The sequence below is a fragment of the Panthera pardus genome, unplaced genomic scaffold (genome assembly GCF_024362965.1).
Source record: "Panthera pardus isolate Hobbes unplaced genomic scaffold, ASM2436296v1 HiC_scaffold_18, whole genome shotgun sequence".
NCBI lineage: Eukaryota > Metazoa > Chordata > Mammalia > Carnivora > Felidae > Panthera > Panthera pardus.
The window spans coordinates 22,562,199-22,580,382 of NW_026526743.1; the positions used below are offsets into that span (position 1 = coordinate 22,562,199).

The window sequence follows — 18,184 nt, forward strand, 5'->3', positions numbered from 1 at the left end:
AATTTTTCTATCAACTCATTTACATTTTAATATTTTACATCGAAGTTACAATGATGTGAAATACGATATGTATGCAAGACTATTTGGAATGTTTACTGTTACTTAATGAAATTTACTTAATCATTTAAAACCAAATGATAAAGGGAAAAAAAATTTAGTATCCGAAGAGTCAGGACACACTTCATTTTCCACCAAAATTTTAAATTAGGTAAATTTAAAAATCACCATCGTAATCACGTAAGTAAGGAATGACAAAGGCCAGGCGTGAGGTGTAAATGTGTACTTTCACGTTCAACATCAAAAGTCCTCTTTGGACCTACAGGTGACAGAAACAAGTATCTAGTTTCCCTGCCAACCAGTTCCCTTCCTGAAAGGGAACGATGCTCAGGACCTCCAGAAAGAGCTGAGTGGTAAGAACCTCCTGAAGCAGCCAAGACACCTGAACCAAGCTCAAGGTGTCCCCATGCGGGCAGGAGCCCTGTCTGTGGGGTGTGTCCTCATCACCCCAGCGCTCAGCACTCCACACACCACCTGACAGAGGCGCAGAGCTCAGTACACAGGATGGAAAGGGATGGAAGGAAATACGTGATGCTACTGCAGCCATGCAAGGAAAGAAGCAGCAACCGTGAGCTGCTGGTGCAAACCTCACGATGTGCCCTCTCTCTTCTGAGTGCATGAAGTATGGACAAGTATAACCAAATGAAGTACAAGAGAACTGTGTAGTCGGGGGGACACCCTTACAGCCGGGGTGGGGGAGAAGGGGCAGAGGGGAACCAGGCACCAAGGAACCACTCACGGATCGCAACAGAAACTAGAAGGTAAGAGCGTGGTAGAATTCTTTATCTTTGCAGCTAATTTTACTTTCTAGCTGTTCAGTGTGCCTGGCACAGAGTAGCAGCTCAGTGGATACTTGTAGAATGAATGAATGATCTGTATAGGAAGAAGAATGGATGGAGGGCCACAGAGAAGGACCACTTGGAAGGAAGATTATTGACTCAGGATGGCAGTTCTAAGGCCACAGCAGCCAGTGCCCGTCCGCAGGCTGTGCTCACAGCAGACCGGGAGATCAGCCCAACGGGAAGACTTTGCCTTCCTCGTACAAAGAAGGAAGACCGCACTACTCTCTGGGGAGCAATGCACAGCCAGCTCCAGCCACCCTGGCCTTCTTCATTCTCCTCAAGCCACCAGATCTTTCTAAACTTAGGGATATTGCACCTGCTGCTCCCTCTGCCTGGACATTTTCCTCACTCTTTGCTTTGCTGACCCCTTCTCACCCTTAGTCCTACAAGAACACCACTGGCCACCTAGTTGCAAAGGAGCCCCCCTCCTCACTCTCTTCCTGGATAGTCTTAATGGTCATGGTTTGAAATGGAAAATACACGTGCATCTCTCTCAAGTCGGGAACTATGGTCGCCAGGTCCCCAGCACCCAGCACAGTGAATATCTGCAGGATGAGTGAGTCTGCGAAAACAAACTGCAGGGCTTGGTGACACTGCCGAACAACGTGAAGAAGTAAGGGCCACAGCAAACCAGCCCCCCACGGGCTCTGCCCCCACCACCTACTTCTCCACCTCAAGCAAACACGACTCCCATACTCAGAAAAACTCCGAAGGAGTCTAACCCTTCAGGGGCCAAGACATGAGTATGATAGAATCTTTGCAACTAAAACAAGTCTGCCTGTCTCTTGAGGCTTGATTTTCCAACTGCTGTATGTATTCCTGAAAGGTCCATTTCCAGAGGAGGTCCAGGCCAGGGGCCAAGAGCCCCAGGCCAAAGGGTACATGCAGGTTCAAGTTCCATTCAGAGGACCCAACATCGCCATCAACCAACCGCAAGACCTTGAGCAAGTCAACCCCCTATAGATAAGCCTCCCTGTCTCCATCCCAAGGCAGGGAGTGTTGGAAGGATTAAATTAAATAATGCCTTGTATTTTAAAGCCAAGGCCAACTATGTAATAAGCACTCAATAAATGCTAGCAGTTTATTTATAGGACTTGATCTTGGTTTCATATTTCTCCCAGGAAGATGGGATCTTGCTTCTTACTATAACATCACCAGGGTATTCCTCATTTTCTAAGGATGGCTGGCATTTTCCTTTTGTCATAGATTTGGGGTCCTTCCCAGTGAGGGAAAGTCAGCCCAAATTCCACCTTTTCCCCTGAGGGAAAAAGAAAAGTAGTTATGTTCAACCCGCCACCTCTCATGTAGGTGACTCATCTTGAATGCAATGGTCGCAAGTTCAACTCCATTTTACATTTCATGCTTAAGCACTAGGCTCCCTTGAAAGCAGCAGGTGATTGCAGGCCTATATGCAAATTAAGCACATCCCTGTGTGTATATATACATATATATATATATGTGTGTGTGTGTGTGTGTGTGTGTGTGTGTATATGTATGTATATATATATATATATATATATATATATATATATATATATATATAAAAATCTGGAACCTGGAACATAAGAAATCATTATCACTGCCTTTCCTTTCACTTTTCTCTTGATATAATAGCTCCAAAGTGATTCTGCTCTCGTTCACAGCACCTATCTTGCCCAGGACACAGAATGCACTTGACAGATACTTTTTAAATGAGTGAATGAATGAATGAATGAATGAATGACAGCACTTCCTTGGCATCTTTGGCTTTAGTCCAGGGAAAAGATGAAAACAAGGGCCACCACATTCCCACCAAGATCCCAGCAACCAGTAGGGGTGTGTGTGTGTGCGTGTGCGTGTGCGTGTGTGTGTGGCCGGGAAACAGGGTGCTAACGTTTCATGGATTAGAGTGAGAATGTTTGTTTAGTGAAGACATAAACCCCACCCCCACCCCGTACCTTTCCATGAACTCAGCTGACCCTTTAAAATGCATCTTCTGAAACATATAGGAAATCAATCAGCTGATACTTATTGATTCCGGGTAAATAACTCCAAAGGCCAGCCAGGGAAACAAAGGGAGAATCTCCACTAGGCTGTGCAAATGACTGATGCCCACAGTTTCTAGTGGGGTTTCCGTTTCTAAAATATTTAACAAAATGTGTAAAACAAGTACTAGCAGTAGCTGGCCATTTGTTGAAGAGCTGGTCTCTGGACTCATTAATTAATCACCGTCTCTTTTAATCCTGATGACTCAATTAGGGAGGATTATTCCAATTCTACTGATGAGAAAACCGAGGTTTAAAGATAGGAATGTCCCGCTCCCAGAGAGCTTGTAAGTGCTGGAGTGGGTGTCGAACCTGGCCCCATCTGACTGACTCTGGCCACTGCCATCACTGTGTCACACTACTGAAAAAAAGCCTTCCAGCTCTTCCTCATTTACAAACCTGATGTTTCTAGCTCAATAAAATAAACATCTTGATCATGGAATGAGGGTGGCAGCATCTCTAAAAACTAAATTATGCAAAAAACTACCCTATAGATACTGATACATGAAGCAATGCATGCACTATGAACTCTTGCAAAAACATTTAATTAGCAAATAAAATGCACACAAAGAATTTCCCTCTTTAGACTCCTCTTCTTCAGAAGCAATGATGGAGTAAGTGGGAAAATGCAGTTTCCCTGAGTTAATCAAAGGGTTAACAGTTGGTTGATGATAGAGATTAATAAAAAAGAGGGTGCCCTTGGCTCCCCAGTCCAGCAACAATTCAATTTTCCTGCCTTCAAGATGAAGGCAGGCAAGCACAAATTATCATATTAGAATTTTGCATTGGATTCTGCTCGGCCCTCAATTGCTAGAGAAGTAAGCACCGAACCCCCAGCCTCCCCAGGCCACCTGGCCCCTTCACAATGACCTCCGCAGGAGGCCAACCTCCACCAGAAATGAGTCACAGAGACAGATTCCAACTCGAAAGTCTGTCCTGAGGAATGAAGCAGCTGGAAACCACTCACTCTTTAGATCAATGAACAAATTATTTTATTGAAGGTGGTATTTGGAGATCACACACAAGAATTATATGATTTCTATCTCGGCAATATTATCATGCAAAGGGAGAAAAAGTTTTCTCAACAGCAAACCCCCCATCGTCCCTAAGATCCACACACGAGCCTTGTATTTTTCACCTGAGTAGCCAGATCCTAATGCACGCAAAAGCAAGCGGTGCCTGAAAACACCATCTCACACAGGTCTAGATCCTGTCAACCTTTTGAGACGTGAGGCAAAGGCATCAGGTTCAAGTGGCTGGTATCGTTGAGATAAAAGGGCATTATGTCAAAACGCGGCCGGTTCTTCTGGGAAGGCTTTGAAAACCGTACATACTCTAATATCTGGAATATATTACTGGCCCTCACCAGACAGCCATCACTAAAGAATAAACACACCAGCAGGCACAGCATACACACATCCCCCAAAAGACAGGCCGTATCACCACTTGCTACGTCACAGAAGCACTGTCATGGGAAATGCCTATCAGATGACCAGACCCCGGATGAGCCCATCATTTGTCACACACTTAGAAAGCCACCGTGTCTTCCTTGGGGTGGCAGCCGTTATTAAAGAGGACATTGCTACCTTACAGCCTTAATCAACACATTTTCAGATCGTGCGAATGTTTGGATCATCTTGTCTGTATTTCTTCTGCCTCCAAAACATGCTAGATGAGAATTTTAAATGGAACTAAATTCCTCCTGCACCCCCCCCCCCAGCAAACTTTAACAAAAGCTTTTTCAACATACTTCCAGAATGTGTGTGCAAAGGGTGACACAGCTGAAAAGAAATGGGGGACGGGGGGGGGGGGGGTGCTGCTGAAACAAAACAAAACAAAACAAAAAAAAACACACAGAAAACAGATATTAAGTTGTCAAGTCAATGATCTCAGAAAAGAATTGCAGAGAGTGTCTGGCGTTTTGCTTTAGAAACGGAGCATCCGAAGAAGTCCGTGAGAGCTCCAGGCTGGCCTGCAGCTTCAGAGGGCTCCTCCGAGCTCCAAGTCCACGTCCGTCCATCCGGAGTGGCGGTGCACAGGGCTGAGCGAGAGGAGGGGCCTCAAGGACCAGCCCCGAGGCGGCCCTCCACCATCAGAGGCGGTTTGGCTGAGCAGATTAAATCCTTTTCATGTCGGCATGTGGCGGCTTTGCTCCCTCCCTGCGTTCCCACACTACACTTTTCCACCTTTTGAACTCTTCTTGGGCTATGGGAGCTGGGTTGTCACCCACCAGCGCTGACCCTCTTTCGGGTGGAAACGTCTGTGCGTAAAGTTTCTCAGATACTGCAAGAATCCTGCACTGAGTTTAATTAGCACATCCAGCCATGTTTCATCAGTGAGATGCTCTTTGCTCCGTGCAGATTTAAGGCTGCTGAAATAGCCACTTGGCATCAACAGATTACAACCCCAAACTGGGAGCCCTGGCCGCGGAAGCACAATAATTAAAGCACTTTAGCTGTAATTTCAGTAAGATTTCCCACCCCCTTCAATAGGCTTCAGAGAAACGACAGCCCTTCTGTAATAATTTGGAAGGCTTTGCCTGACTTGACTTTAATAGATTTTAAAAGAGAATGAAATTTTTTTAAAGAACCAAAAAATGCCTGTGCCACTTTTTTTTCTCTATCCAATAAGGAATCAATGCTTTTAGACATTTTGAAAAGTAAAATTAAATAATCGAGCTATTCAAAGAGATGTAAGTTTTCTATAATATCCATGTGTTCTGCTTGCTTCTCTACAGTTGGTACAGTTTAGCTGACACAGTTTCCAAATATTTTCTTCCTCTCGAAAACAAATTTACAACTACGCGTATGCCCTCCAAGTGGCAGGTTCCAGTGTACGTTTTCAACTTGCACATGAAAGGTGAGTTTAATGGGACCGGGAAGGATGGTTTTGTCATAGTCCGTGCTGAGTATTGTACGCATGAGTTCCCAGGCTAATCCTGCTGGCTTCAAATTCTCTCTTGACCTTGCTGGAGCCTTGTGGCTGCAACAAGTGTCACAAGCTTCAGTTTGCCCACTAGTAAAACTGCTGAGGGATGCCCTTCACTGGGTGGTTAAAAGAACTAGGGGAGATAACGCACCCGAGGTGCAGAACGCAGGGCCGAGCATGAGACAAGACCCAAGCACCAGCAGCCAATGCAGGAGTCAGTGTTCTGGCCACCTCCGCACACCTACACAGAAGTGCCCCAGACCCTCTCTCCCCAGGTGCCCAGAAATACAGGCATAAATCTTAACTGAATTCCTGAAAACCCTTGAAGGCCCTACAAGCTAGCCCTTCCGTGAGCCAAAATCCCATCCAAGTCTACGGGAATTACGTGGGAACCTTAGATGCACAGGTGAGACCACCATTATAATTAAGGGCATTGCTGTGATTAATCTCGGTTTTAACGACTGTATGGGTCGGGTTTTACAACCTAAATAGAGCTACTTCATCCTGGGGGACAGTACGCGTGCATGTGTAATTTGGTCACAAAACAGCAAAAAGCTAAAAAACATGAAGGAGGCTGATGGTCCCAGATGGATGGAAAAGGTGGAGTGAAGCACGGGGAGTGGGCAGACCAGCATTCGGTCTGAAGAATCAGCAGGGAGAGGGAGAGGGAGAGGCAAGAGACAAGCCCACCTCGGTAATGAGAGACCCAGCCCAACACGGCTCAGGTAATCAAAGCTGTAATGCACTGATCGAAAACTTGCAGGTTAATGTCAGCTCAAGCCTACGGTGATCATTTTTCCTGTGTCAAAATGGCACTTAATTTTCTCATTGTAAAGCTACAGAGTAAGAATAGGTAGGTAAAGGAGGGGGGATAACCCTACAAACGGATTTTCCTTCCTGCATCTCTTAATGCCCTGGAGGCATCTGCGTGACTTTCCTTCGAGGCCCCTGCCCCTCAAAGAGGGCTTGCTTTGGCTGTCCAGAACCTTCTCCACCTGCCCATGAAGCCTCCAAGCCTGGTGTCCAGAAGGCTGTGGCTGGCTTCTTGGGTCCGTAATGAAATCACAGGGGTCTTGCAGTGAGTATGCCCCAGGACAGCTCACAGCAGCCAGGGGAGTCGCACTGCAGCAGCGGAGGGGTTAAGCATGACAATTCTGGAGGCAGACTGCGTAGGCTTTAATCCTAGGGCCACTACCCATCCCTCTCAGTGCTCGAGGTTCCCTTCCTGAAATTTCAGACAAATATAATACCTACTGACATAGACAGGTTGTAAGGATTAAACAAGTAAAGCATTTAGAACCCATGCCTACCACACGGCAAGTGCTCAAAAAGAATCCCAGCACCCTCCTCCTGCCAGCAGGGTGCCCGGCCTCAACTCTGAGACCAAGAACGGTTACTTCCCAGTTCTTGGTTCGTACATCACTGTCAGGGGACCCAGAACCCAACTCCCACCCACAGGGCCATTTTCAGGGTGTAGCTGATATAAACACAGTCAGAGCTGAGAACCACACCTTCACTCCGGACACCCTCTGCCCACTATTCTTCCACTGTGGGAGTCTTCCCTCTTCCCAGACACCATAGGTCTGTGTCCGTTTGGTGCAGGGCCCAACTCCCTGCTGCCTCACAGCACTGGACATGCCTTTCTCCCAACAGCCTGTGCTCTCCCAGTGGGTGAAATCTCTGTGTGCTCTCTAAGATGGCCAGCACAAGGCCTGGCACATGGAAAGCATGGGAAATGAGCCTGATTTCCCCCCAGGGGACACATGGAAATGTCTGGAGACCTGTCTCATTGTCACAACTGGGAGGTGCTACTGGCATTTAGGTAAGAGGTCAGGGATGCTGCGAAACATCCCACAATGCACAGGACAGACCTCCACAAGTAGGTAATGGCCACAGGGCCACTGTTGAGAAGCCCTGTCCAGGAACACAATGTCCAGGTTAGTCAAACAAATCCCACCAAAGGCCTCACCCTGAATCTTAGCTCTTCAGGCAGATAAACCTGACCTCTAACTGGCTCGGAAGCTGTGAAAAGCCAAGTACCCCATGTCCTTTGTAGTCGCAAAAACCCCAGGAGAAGAGAAAGACCAAAGATCTACAATGATTTCTTAAAGTGAAAGTTGGGGGTGATCAGGACCCTCACGCAGCCATCAGAGCCAGCTAAAACCCACCCCGATCTCCGCACAATGAAGCCCCATGGCAGACAGGCAACAGAAGCCTGTTGATGGCATAAACTGGGCAGGAAGGCCCCCACCCCACCCCCAGGCACTGCCAGGACCCAAGCCAGGTGGCTGGCTGAGTAGCCTACCTTCCTGAGGTGGCCTCCATCCATGTCTGCCTTCATTTGGGGAGGAAAGGAACCCTGGGGTGGCACAGGGAATCTAGAGCAGATCGCCTGCACTCCTCGGGCTCCATATTCTCAGGATATATGTTCCCCTCCACTGCACACATACACTCACAAACTCCCTACTCTGCCCTGAGTAGTACAGTTGTGAGCAAAAAGGAAATCATCTTGGGAAAGGTGCTTCAAGCAGGCAACACCCTCCCCAACACACGCACGAGTACACACACGCATGCACACACACGTACACACACCAGTGTCACCACAACTAAGACCTCAGTCTGCACATATGACCGCACAAATGACTCCCTAGTTTAGCTCAGCTGCTGACCCCTCTAAGGGCACTCAGTGCTACCAAGGGTGGCCCAGACAGTCTAGACCTGAGCAACCAATCCCTCTCCTTGACAAAATGCCTCTGTCCCAACAACTCCCAACGGGGTACCACTCAACCAGGTAAAACACACAGTGAGCCTCACCAGCCAGGCAGAGCCTTCCACCCCCAACTTGCCCTGGGAATGCTTCTTTCCTTCTATCCTCCCGAAGCCCTGCCATGGCGTGTCCTGGAGGGAGCATGCCGGTATGCAGGGCAGGTATGGTTTCACAGAGAAAGCCCCTATTAGCAGAGAGGAGTCTCTCCAACGCCAATGAACTCGTGCCTTGCTTTTAGACCTCACAAGCCGGGCTTCGCAGCCTGAGAAGGCCACCTGACCACAAGTGTCCTTCCAGCTCAAATCTGAGGCCTGCCTTGGAGACAGGATAAAGCAGGGCTGAGCACTCACCTACTCTAGGTTCTGGAAGAGACATTTGGGGACTGCTGTCCTCAGCATGGACAAAAACTGACCTGGAGAAAGCTCACTTCTGTTGTTAAACGTGCATCAAGTCTCACTTTAAATAATGCTGAGAACAAAATGCAAGCTGATATTTCAGCTTACTTAAAAGGCTTATTAAAAACACTAAATCCAAAGATGTTAAAAAGCTATAATTGTCCTCATTCAAACTGGAAAAATAAATCTATTTGCTTTCTTCTTTTATGATCCTCTTCTAAAAAAATAAGTTCATCTGTATTCTCACGAGCATCACTGCTGCCTTTCTTTCCCTCCATTCAAGGCACCTTAAAAACACCTGTGCCATTCATAGCCAACTTTTGAGCAAAAGGCAACCATGTCTGGGGAAGGCTGTTTAACTCCGATTTCCTCATGCCAGAGATAAGCTTGTCTTGCTCAAAAAAGTAAGATGGAGTTCAGAGTTCATTTGAATGGGCTTGTGGATTTTATAGGTCTGAGCTGATGGAAATTTCTTTGGTTACCTAAGGCAGAGCAGACAGCCTAATCGCTCGGCTTTTTGAGGCTTAGCAGGCAGTGATCCTTCAGGACCCACTGGGCGGCTGTGGTTAGTAGGGCTGCGCATACTGGCCACCTCCCTGTCCTCTCCCATTATAGGGGTTACCGGCCTCCGGCTCGGACCAGAGCAGCGTGACTATTGCTCCCTGCCTGCCCTAAGTCGTCCGTGAAGATAGCCCCAGCCAGCAGTTAACTTGCTGAGTTGTGAGGATCTCAAGCCTGCTCAGAAGTTAAGCACTCCAGGCACAGAACAAGATGGGTTTTCAGAGCAGTGGTCCAAGAGAATGCAAATTTATCGAAAGCGCTTTCTCCAGGTTTTCCATAATTAGCATTTATGTCTCCAGGAACTGTCTCCCCGAACCCAGTTTAGGGTGAAAGCATTTTAGAGACTTTCTCTGCAGATGACATATGAGGTACTAACCTTTTTTCATATGCCCAGATGTTAAGTTCATTTTCATCACATTTATGCAAATTTCATTTGAACAGTAAATCAAAAGAAATCTTAAATCATTGTACACTATTTAAAAATCCACACTAAATCCGGTTTACTTGCAGTGATATTAACATAAAGTCACAGTTAAGGGACTGAAGGTAGAAAGCAGATGTCACAATCCCTTCTTCCATGCAATGGCCCCAGAGATACCTGGGGTCCTGGCCCTCCATCAGTTCTAAATGTCTCTGCCTGGTCACCACCGGATTCAAGTTTGGCCAGATTAGAGGCGCTCTAGAAACAGAAGCCTTCTAAAAGTTTTCCAAACTATAGGACAACAGAGGTCTCTCAGTCCAGGGGCCTGTCACCCATGTCAGTGTCTGGACTGAGACAGGACAAAGTTCCAAGGCAGGGGCCCAGTGGTGAGACTTCTGGCAGCTTGCTCCCTCCTCAGTGGGGGGAGAAGTTAATTCCTAGGACTCTGCAGGCCTGCATTTGTCAAGGCGCTGGACGTCAGTGCTATCATTACCAAGCAAATCAGCCAGGCGGTTAATGGTGGAATCAGGAGACATTTGCACTCTGGTATCAGAATGACATCATAACTAAAGCAGCCTTCAGCCAGAAGCTCTAGGCTCTCTACAAGCAGAGGCCAGAGGGCTGCTGGGGGCGCCCCCCTGTGACTCCCCAGGCGGGAAGCTGAGTCCTTACCCCTTCCAGGAGGGGTGGTGGGCCCAGCCCCTAGCAAGTTCCTAGGCAAACAGGAACCAGGGCTACAGTTCTCTCCCAAGCCAATCGACTTTCCCCCAGGTTCTGAACACTGTAAATAATACTAATAATATATTATGTATTTTTAATAAAATTTAAGATCCTATAAAAACCACTTTCCTCGCCAGGCAAGGGTTGGTATTTTATTAATGCAGCTACATTTTGGCTATAGCATTTATGGCATTTCCAACAGAATCGTCAATTTCTCGCTGACCCCATCTAGCAAAGAAGCTCTTTACTCTCTCCTTTGAGCAACAGAAATAAATGATGCTGGGGAAACGGGGCGGGGGGGGGGGGGGCGCGGTTTGGGAGCTAAGGAAGAAGCCCTTCCTGCTCTTGTTTTGGCTGCTTTTCTTTTTAAAGCCGATCACTCACACGCACGCACACACACACACACACACACACACGCGCGGGCGCGCACACACACATACACACACACACACACACACACACACACACACACACACACAGAGCCAGAGACACAAACCTTAGAATAATGGGGGAAGCATTTAGCTAGCTGCATCCGCGGCGCGGCGCGACGAGCAGCCGGCCCCGCTCGCTCTCGCTCGCAGCTCTGCCCTCCACGCCGGACCCACTACTCGCCCGGGACCCGAGATGCCCAACTCCACCGCGCCCCAAAGGTCGCCTCCCGAGTCTCGCTACAGGTACACGCGTGGCCCAAACACCTCACCTGGCCCGAGAAGTCGGGAGACAGAGAAGAAAAAGTTCTGCGAGCTGCCAGCCGGGAGCCCCGGAGCCCGCGGCCGCAGTCCTTCTGCCAGCGAGCAGCCCGCAGCCGAGGCCCGCCGGCAGCGCGCGGCTCCCGGCTCCTCGCTGGCCGGCTTTGCGCGCTAACCTCTGGGCGCGCCGAGGCCAAGGCAGGGCACTTACTTGGCACTCGCTTTGGTGCGTGCAGGTCGTCGTGGTGTTCACTTGGGTTTTCAAACAAGTTTCAGGGAGGAAGAAGGAGGCAAAAAAAAAAAAAAAAAAATCCAATTATGCAAATTGGCTCCGGACTGGGAGGCGCGCTCTGGATCTGACGCGGCTACTGTACGAGTTCTCGGAGCAGCCCCGGGCCGGGCAGATTTATGCGGGCGCGTCACGGCTACGCCAGGTCCCGCCGCCGGAGCATCTCGAAGTTAATTAAAGCGGTAATGTCCACTTTCCCGGCGACCCTCCGTGCGCGGGTTTACTGTTTCACGGTCCAGCCCGACCCGGGCGAGGGCGGGGGCGCTTTTCCCCACGCCTCTCGTCCTTCCCTCTTCTTGCTCCCCCTCTTTTTCCTCTTTCTCTCCCCCCCCCCCCGTTTTTCCTCTCTTTCGTCTCTTTAAGTCGCCTGCCTTCCACTCAGTGAACAATGAACAAAGATGTGAGTGATGGGAAAAGATCGCCCCCTCCCAACCCCAGCAGTGAGCAAAGCCGGTCTTAAAGTAAAAACCCAGTTGCGAATATCAAACTGGGAAAGAAAACAGTGCGTTCCCAGTCTGCCCCCACCATACCCACACACGCACGCACGCACGCTCACCCCACCCCAAGTTCACCTAAGCCCTGGCAGGGGGCGGGGGCGCCAAGGCCAGGGCTCCAGGGGCTCCCCAACTCGCCGGAGACACCCGGGACATGAGAGACTGGGGGGAGGGGGGGTGGCTAGCTCTCAGGCCGAGCTCGCTTCCCGCGCCCCTCCCCGCCTGCCCACCCCCCCTCCCGGACCCCCTCCGCACGTCTACACCGGCCAGCCGGGCCCGGCGGCCCGCTCGGGCTGCCCGGCGGCCGGATGCGCTCAGCAAACGCGGCCCCTGTCGGATTTCTGCTATACTGCACAGCGGCGACGGCGGCGGCTGCCGGGAGAAGGCGCAGGAGGAGCGGGAGGCCGGCACCGCGCGCGCACTCGCCCCTCCCGGCCCACTGCCCCTGGCCGGTGCCCGGCCGGCCGCCCGCTCCCACCCGCGCGCGCACCGGCGCCCCCACCCGCGCCCCGGCACGCACCCGGCGCCCGGACCCGCAGGCCAGGACGCCGCGCAGCCGCCGTATTTTCTGCTAAAGTGAAAACGAAGGCGGCTGACAAATCACGTCTCCTGTGAGGCACTCGTTAGACATAACAATATCCGGCAAACAAAACCCAGCCGCGGCGGAGACAGGCGCGCGGGGCTGGGACCCCGCCCTGCCCCTCCTCGGCCCCCAGCTCCTTGCCACTGCCCCGCCGTCCCTACCCAACCCCCAAATGATCGGGGGCTGTGTCCAGGTTGGCTAAGAAGGCGGACAGTAGGAACGCTCACAATACAGAAGTGAAGGGAGGGAGGGGGCAGACAACTTTCCACCTGTCCCCAAAGAAAGCCCCGCTGGAGTTTCCTTGGAAGAGTTAGGAGGAGAGGGGGGTGGGGACAGATCTCTCTCTGCCCCGCATCCCCTTTCTTTTTTCTAACTTCTCGGCGCCTGCGTTTCCACCTTCCGCTTCACGTACATCCATCTATATAGAGATATCTATATTTTAAATTATTTGCAAAACTGCAACAGATGGGCGCGTCGAGATCTGGACACTTTCCTACTCATCATCAAAGAAAAGCTCCCCCCCCCCCCTTTTTTTTTTTTTTTGCCTAAAATACATCCTGGTCCCGCCTACGACTGTTTTCCTCAATTCTTGATCTTCAAAAAATAATGTCTTGAAGCAAACAGAAAGGTTTATCACAAAGATCATTCTCCCCCCAGTCATACATCTGGGCTAGTGGATCTGTTCCCCCAAACTGCACTCTTCCCGGACGCCCCCAACCCTCTATCTCCTCCGCCTTCCAGAGGCCCCCACGCCCGGACCCCCTCACTCCGTTTGGCCTCATTTCTCCAGCCCAGGGCTGGCCGGCTCACTTCCCTTCATAAACCTGTTACTTATTTCTTTCTTTATTTGTATCTTTGGCCCCCGGGCCTGGCCTGGACTGGGGCAGGTGCTACGGCCGGCGCCTGTGCTTGCGGGCGACGCGGCCTTTCCTGGGGTCGCGGGTTCGGACCCTAGCACCCCGACCTCGGCCTCGCCCGGCTCTCGGGCCACAGGAGGCCAATGAAAACACAAAATGGCAGGTCTCAGCGGCCCTTGGCGCCCGCAAGTTTGACACACTGTAAGCATCAGCTAACTTTGATTTTAAAAAAGAAGAAGAAGAAAGAAAGAAAAAGAAAAAAAAAGAAATGGTTACAAATTAGCCTCTCTCCCCCCCGGCGGCGGGGCCAGAATCCCGCAGCGAGCCGCGAAGGGAGAAAGGGAGCGAGGGGCGCCCGAGTCTCAGGCAGAGGAGAAAATGGGGAAAGTCACTTGAGCAGAAGTTTCCGCAGCCCCAGCCTCCCCCTGCACCTACGACTCCCCCCACCCCCCAGACCCTTTTGAAAGTTTCCCGGGGCCTGAGAGCGGCGCGCGGGCCGCGCGCGGGTGGGGGGCGCGGGCTGGGCCCAGAGCTGGGCGCGGGGTCCGGCCCGCGCGCCCGGCTCGCGGCCCGGCGACTCCTTTTCAAAGTAACGGTCCCGGGACCGCGGGCGGGGGAGGCGGCGGCCCAGGCGCGGGTCCCGCTCGCCGCCGAAGTTCTCTAGCGCCATTCGATGCCCGGCCGCCGCCGCTTTCCCGGTTTCTTCCTCTTTTTTCCCCCCGCTGACAGCTTCTCTCGCCAACGTCACAGCCACGGATATTTAATTAGACCGTATTTTTTAATCGCGAAGGGGCGAGAAGGAACCCGGCGGCAGGCCTCGCGGAGATGGGGAGGGGGAGGGGACGGGGGGCCACGCCAAGAGTCCAAACTCACTTTGCCACCTCCCGGACGCCGCCCCCCCCCGCCGCCGCGCCCCCCCCCCCACCGCCCCCACCCCCACCGCGCCGCGCCCCGCGATCCCCCCCACCTTTGTTTTCCTTACCTTAAACATTGAAACGCGGGCGTCGGGAGCAAACTCGGGCACGTAAACGGAGCGTTGTAAAAGATTGTGTTCAATGAATAATGAAACATGTCCACATGATTGACTTGATCATTTTCCGGGGCTGAGGGGGGACGGGCGCCCTGCTCGCGCGCCTCGCTCGCCCACTCGGCAGAGCCCTGTGAACTGTTCCCAGCCCAGCCGGGGCAGGGCGGGCTCGATTTTCATCTGCCTCTTTTCAGCATCGCCCCGTTCATTGATACTCATCACCCAGCCCCAGCAGACATCCCCATCCCCGGCTTGGCCTCCCCCTATCTGGTAGGTGAAATGCATTGTACCATTAAAAACGCTCTCCATTGTCGCCCTGGCATAATTCACAGCAACTAGATAGGTCTTGCGGCATTTAGCTTTGATGAGCCAGAGACTGAACCCTTGATATAATAATCTACAAAGAATGGTGTGTGATCGTCCATTTTTTCTCTCTGTCTAGCAACTAAGAAACCATTTAACACAGCGCAGCTTGCTTCTGACCTTGAGCTCATGTAAACACACTTATTAAAATCTATCTATTCTCCAAGAGCTACATTCTGATTGTCAGACTCGTTACTGAGACATATATCAGCCCCTTCGCTTGTCACTACTTTGCATTCCTGCCTTTGACTAAAGAATTTTTTATCCAGCCGAGAGGGAGAGAGAGATTGCCACAGAGGGAGAGGAGAGAGAGACGGAGAGGGGGAGAGGAAAAGGCTTAATTCTTACCTGCTCCTGAAACTATTTAAAGTCTGTTTCTTTTCTGGGGGAAAAAAAAAAAAAAAACTCCCGGGTGAATCTCGGTGGACAGCGGGACGCGGAGAATCAGTCACAGCCCGGGCGTTTAAGGGAGTCATCAGCGATCAAATGACGTTGATCCGCGCTGTAACCTTGTGGCGTATTTAATGTAAATAAGGCAGTTATGTTGCCAATCGCCGCGATACAAACACGAAGAGGTCCTCAGCCTCGCCTCCCGCGCCTGCCATTAGAGGCGACTTTATTTACAGACACTATTTAGGAGATCATGATAATTCTAAAACAATACTAGTGCCAAATGATTATGAAAATATGATTTTAATTAATCACGTAGTAGGCAAGGAAATTAGCATACGGTAATTAAACTTCGAGAAAAACGTCACGCAGGTTCTCTGCCTTATGGGTCCAGAATAATCATCACGCGGTGGGCTCCAGGACTTAATTATCAAACAAAATAACTTTTTTAAGGCAACTTTGCAAATGCTGGTCCTCAAGGCAAACGCTTTGGTAAATAATGTAAGGCGAGGTAACAAGGTAGAGATGTGAGTGATGCAGGAGGTTGGGTTTCTGCGAAGCGAGGGAGAGGGGGAAAGAAGGGGGGAAAAAGCTGAATAATGCAATTATGGATTCTCTGTCCTAGAGTTGACAAAAGCTGGTGCCTCAAAAGCCTCTTTGTTATGGGATTATATAATGATCCTGGTGTCATTATGGGAAAAAAAGATTCAGTAATAATAATAAAAGAAGTATCCAGATACACCAATGAGGAGCTTGTTTTAAAGAAAAGACTGGCATGTGACATTGGGGCATGTTAATAGCAGAAAGACAGGATCCAAAAGAGTTGACAAATAATGGAGGAGGGAGGGAGGGAGGGAGGGTGAGAGGGGGAGAGAGAGAGAGAGAGAGAGAGACAGAGAGAGAGAGAGAGAGAGAGAGAGAGAGAGAGAGAGGCCTGTGTTGTGCATGATTAAGAAGGGCTGGAGACAGATTGATTATTCAAAACGCCAAGCCACAGGGACACTTAAAACATTGATTCAGGTAAGACTTGTTCTGGCCTGCCTGAACTGAGTTCCTCTAAGATGACTGGCAGGTTTTAAACCAGGGCACCACAATACATAAACAGCAAAGATAAAGAAGAAGCAGACACAACCTCCCTACCCCCCACCCCATCCTGTGGAAGGAGGCACTCAGTGGCAAAGGACCGGTGCAACAGTGAGGTTAGGTACAAAGAACTCCGCACCAAGAGGAGCAGCTGGGCAGCGGGCCGGACTAGGGGCTCAGGTACAGACGCAACCCAACTGTCCCTGGCACCTGGCCTTGGAACCTCACTGCCTATGGTCCGCTCCTCTGTGCGCGGCCCACCAGTGGGCACCCGGCCTGGTCACCCATGCCTGCACCCTCGGACTCTTTCCTGAATACCCAGGGCATTCTCAATCTCTATCTGTCCATCATTTATCTATCTGTCTGTCTCTCCCCAGGATTTCCGAGAGTGAGAAAACAGTGTTTCCCCCAACAGGCTAGTTCTATGAGATTCTTAAAGTCCACTTAAATCTTTGCAGTGGTGTTAAAAAAAAAAAATTTAAAGCCCCCGCCTACCCAAAAAAGTTTAGGAATTCAGTTCTCATTTTCCAATCTGATGTGTCTGAAATTCTCTTTGAACAAATTCCAAAATACAAGGTTTTTTTTTCCCTGTATAGAAATTAGCATCGCAATCACATCAATGATATCACTATCTCTATGGGAATGATAGCCGGAGCAGTGGGGTGTTCTTTATTTCAATTCTTCGTGGATCAACTGATTATACTCTGTCGTCTTTTGAACCTGTTATTGTAAGTCAAGTGATTCTTTATAAGTGACAGCTCGGACAAAGAGGCGAGCAGGGCCGAGCAGGTCGAAAGGAAGTGGCCATATGGACTTGGAGAAAAGGCACTTTCTCCCCAAGAGAATGGGGGTGGCAGTCGCCTTTTAACCCTCAAGCCGCCGGTCCCCGCCTGGACCAAGGGAAGCAGGGAGCCGGACCGCGCGCCCTGGCACTGTCCCGGGGCCCTTCGCAGCGCCTATATGGGTTGGTCCCGAGTGGTGTCCTCCTGACCCGGGGTACGTCTTCCAGGCCCGAGGTGGCCGCGGCCTTCGAAGGCCGCGCACCTCAGGAGGGCCCAGCTCCAGGCGACCTGGGAGACCTCGACTGGTGCGCACAGCCGCTCAGAGGCCGCAGAGGTTTTGTGCGGCTCAACTGGCCTGACCGACCCGGTAGCGACCGCCCACCACCTGGAGGCCGCGCCCCACCGCCTGAGCCCTGCTGAGGATTCGAGCACGGAGCGGGGCGGGGGTGGGGGGTGCGGCGTGGAGGGCGAGTTCGCTGGCGCCCCCTGTCGGCGCCCGTGCTCTCTGCGTTTCCTGAGGACTCGCGCTGGCTGCCCTGGGGCTGCACTGGGAGACCTCCCGGGCAGCGGAGCTCCTTGGAGGTGGGAGTCAAGGTGAGAGGTGAGGAGCACTGGACAATGACCAGAGGCCTGGCGTCCTCCAGAGACCGAAACTTGACGCCTACCTGCATCCCACTAAAGCACAGAAGAGTCTCCCCACCCCCATGTGTTTGGTGGCCACCTCCTCTTCTCCCTGTTCAGGATTTCTGGGCCTCTCCACCCTTTTCCTCTAGCTCTGGCCCTTCCCCAATGGCCTCTCCTCACTGACTTCCTTTGCTCCTTCCGAGACTCTGGACTACTTCTCGGCGCTGCTGCGCAGCTTGGCGGGGCCTGGACCCCTGTGGCTGGAGTTTCAGCAGAGACTCCCAGAGC

At 51.1% G+C, this 18,184-nt stretch overlaps 1 protein-coding gene across 13 annotated transcripts in view; it reads right to left on the minus strand.

Annotated features, from left to right (window-relative positions):
- Positions 1-15,937, minus strand: part of ZNF536 (zinc finger protein 536) — a 437,816-nt gene extending 421,879 nt beyond the window's left edge. For 5 of the 13 annotated variants that reach the window (XM_019423304.2, XM_019423305.2, XM_019423309.2 and 2 more), the window contains exon 1: positions 14,610-15,221. The gene's annotated coding sequence lies outside the window, so the exon portion shown is untranslated. Of the gene's footprint in view, positions 1-11,415; positions 11,972-14,609; positions 15,222-15,365 lie in introns of those variants that run through there. The other 8 variants (XM_019423307.2, XM_019423306.2, XM_053906058.1 and 5 more) reach the window with 6 other exon arrangements.
- Between the last annotated feature and the right edge of the window lie 2,247 nt (positions 15,938-18,184).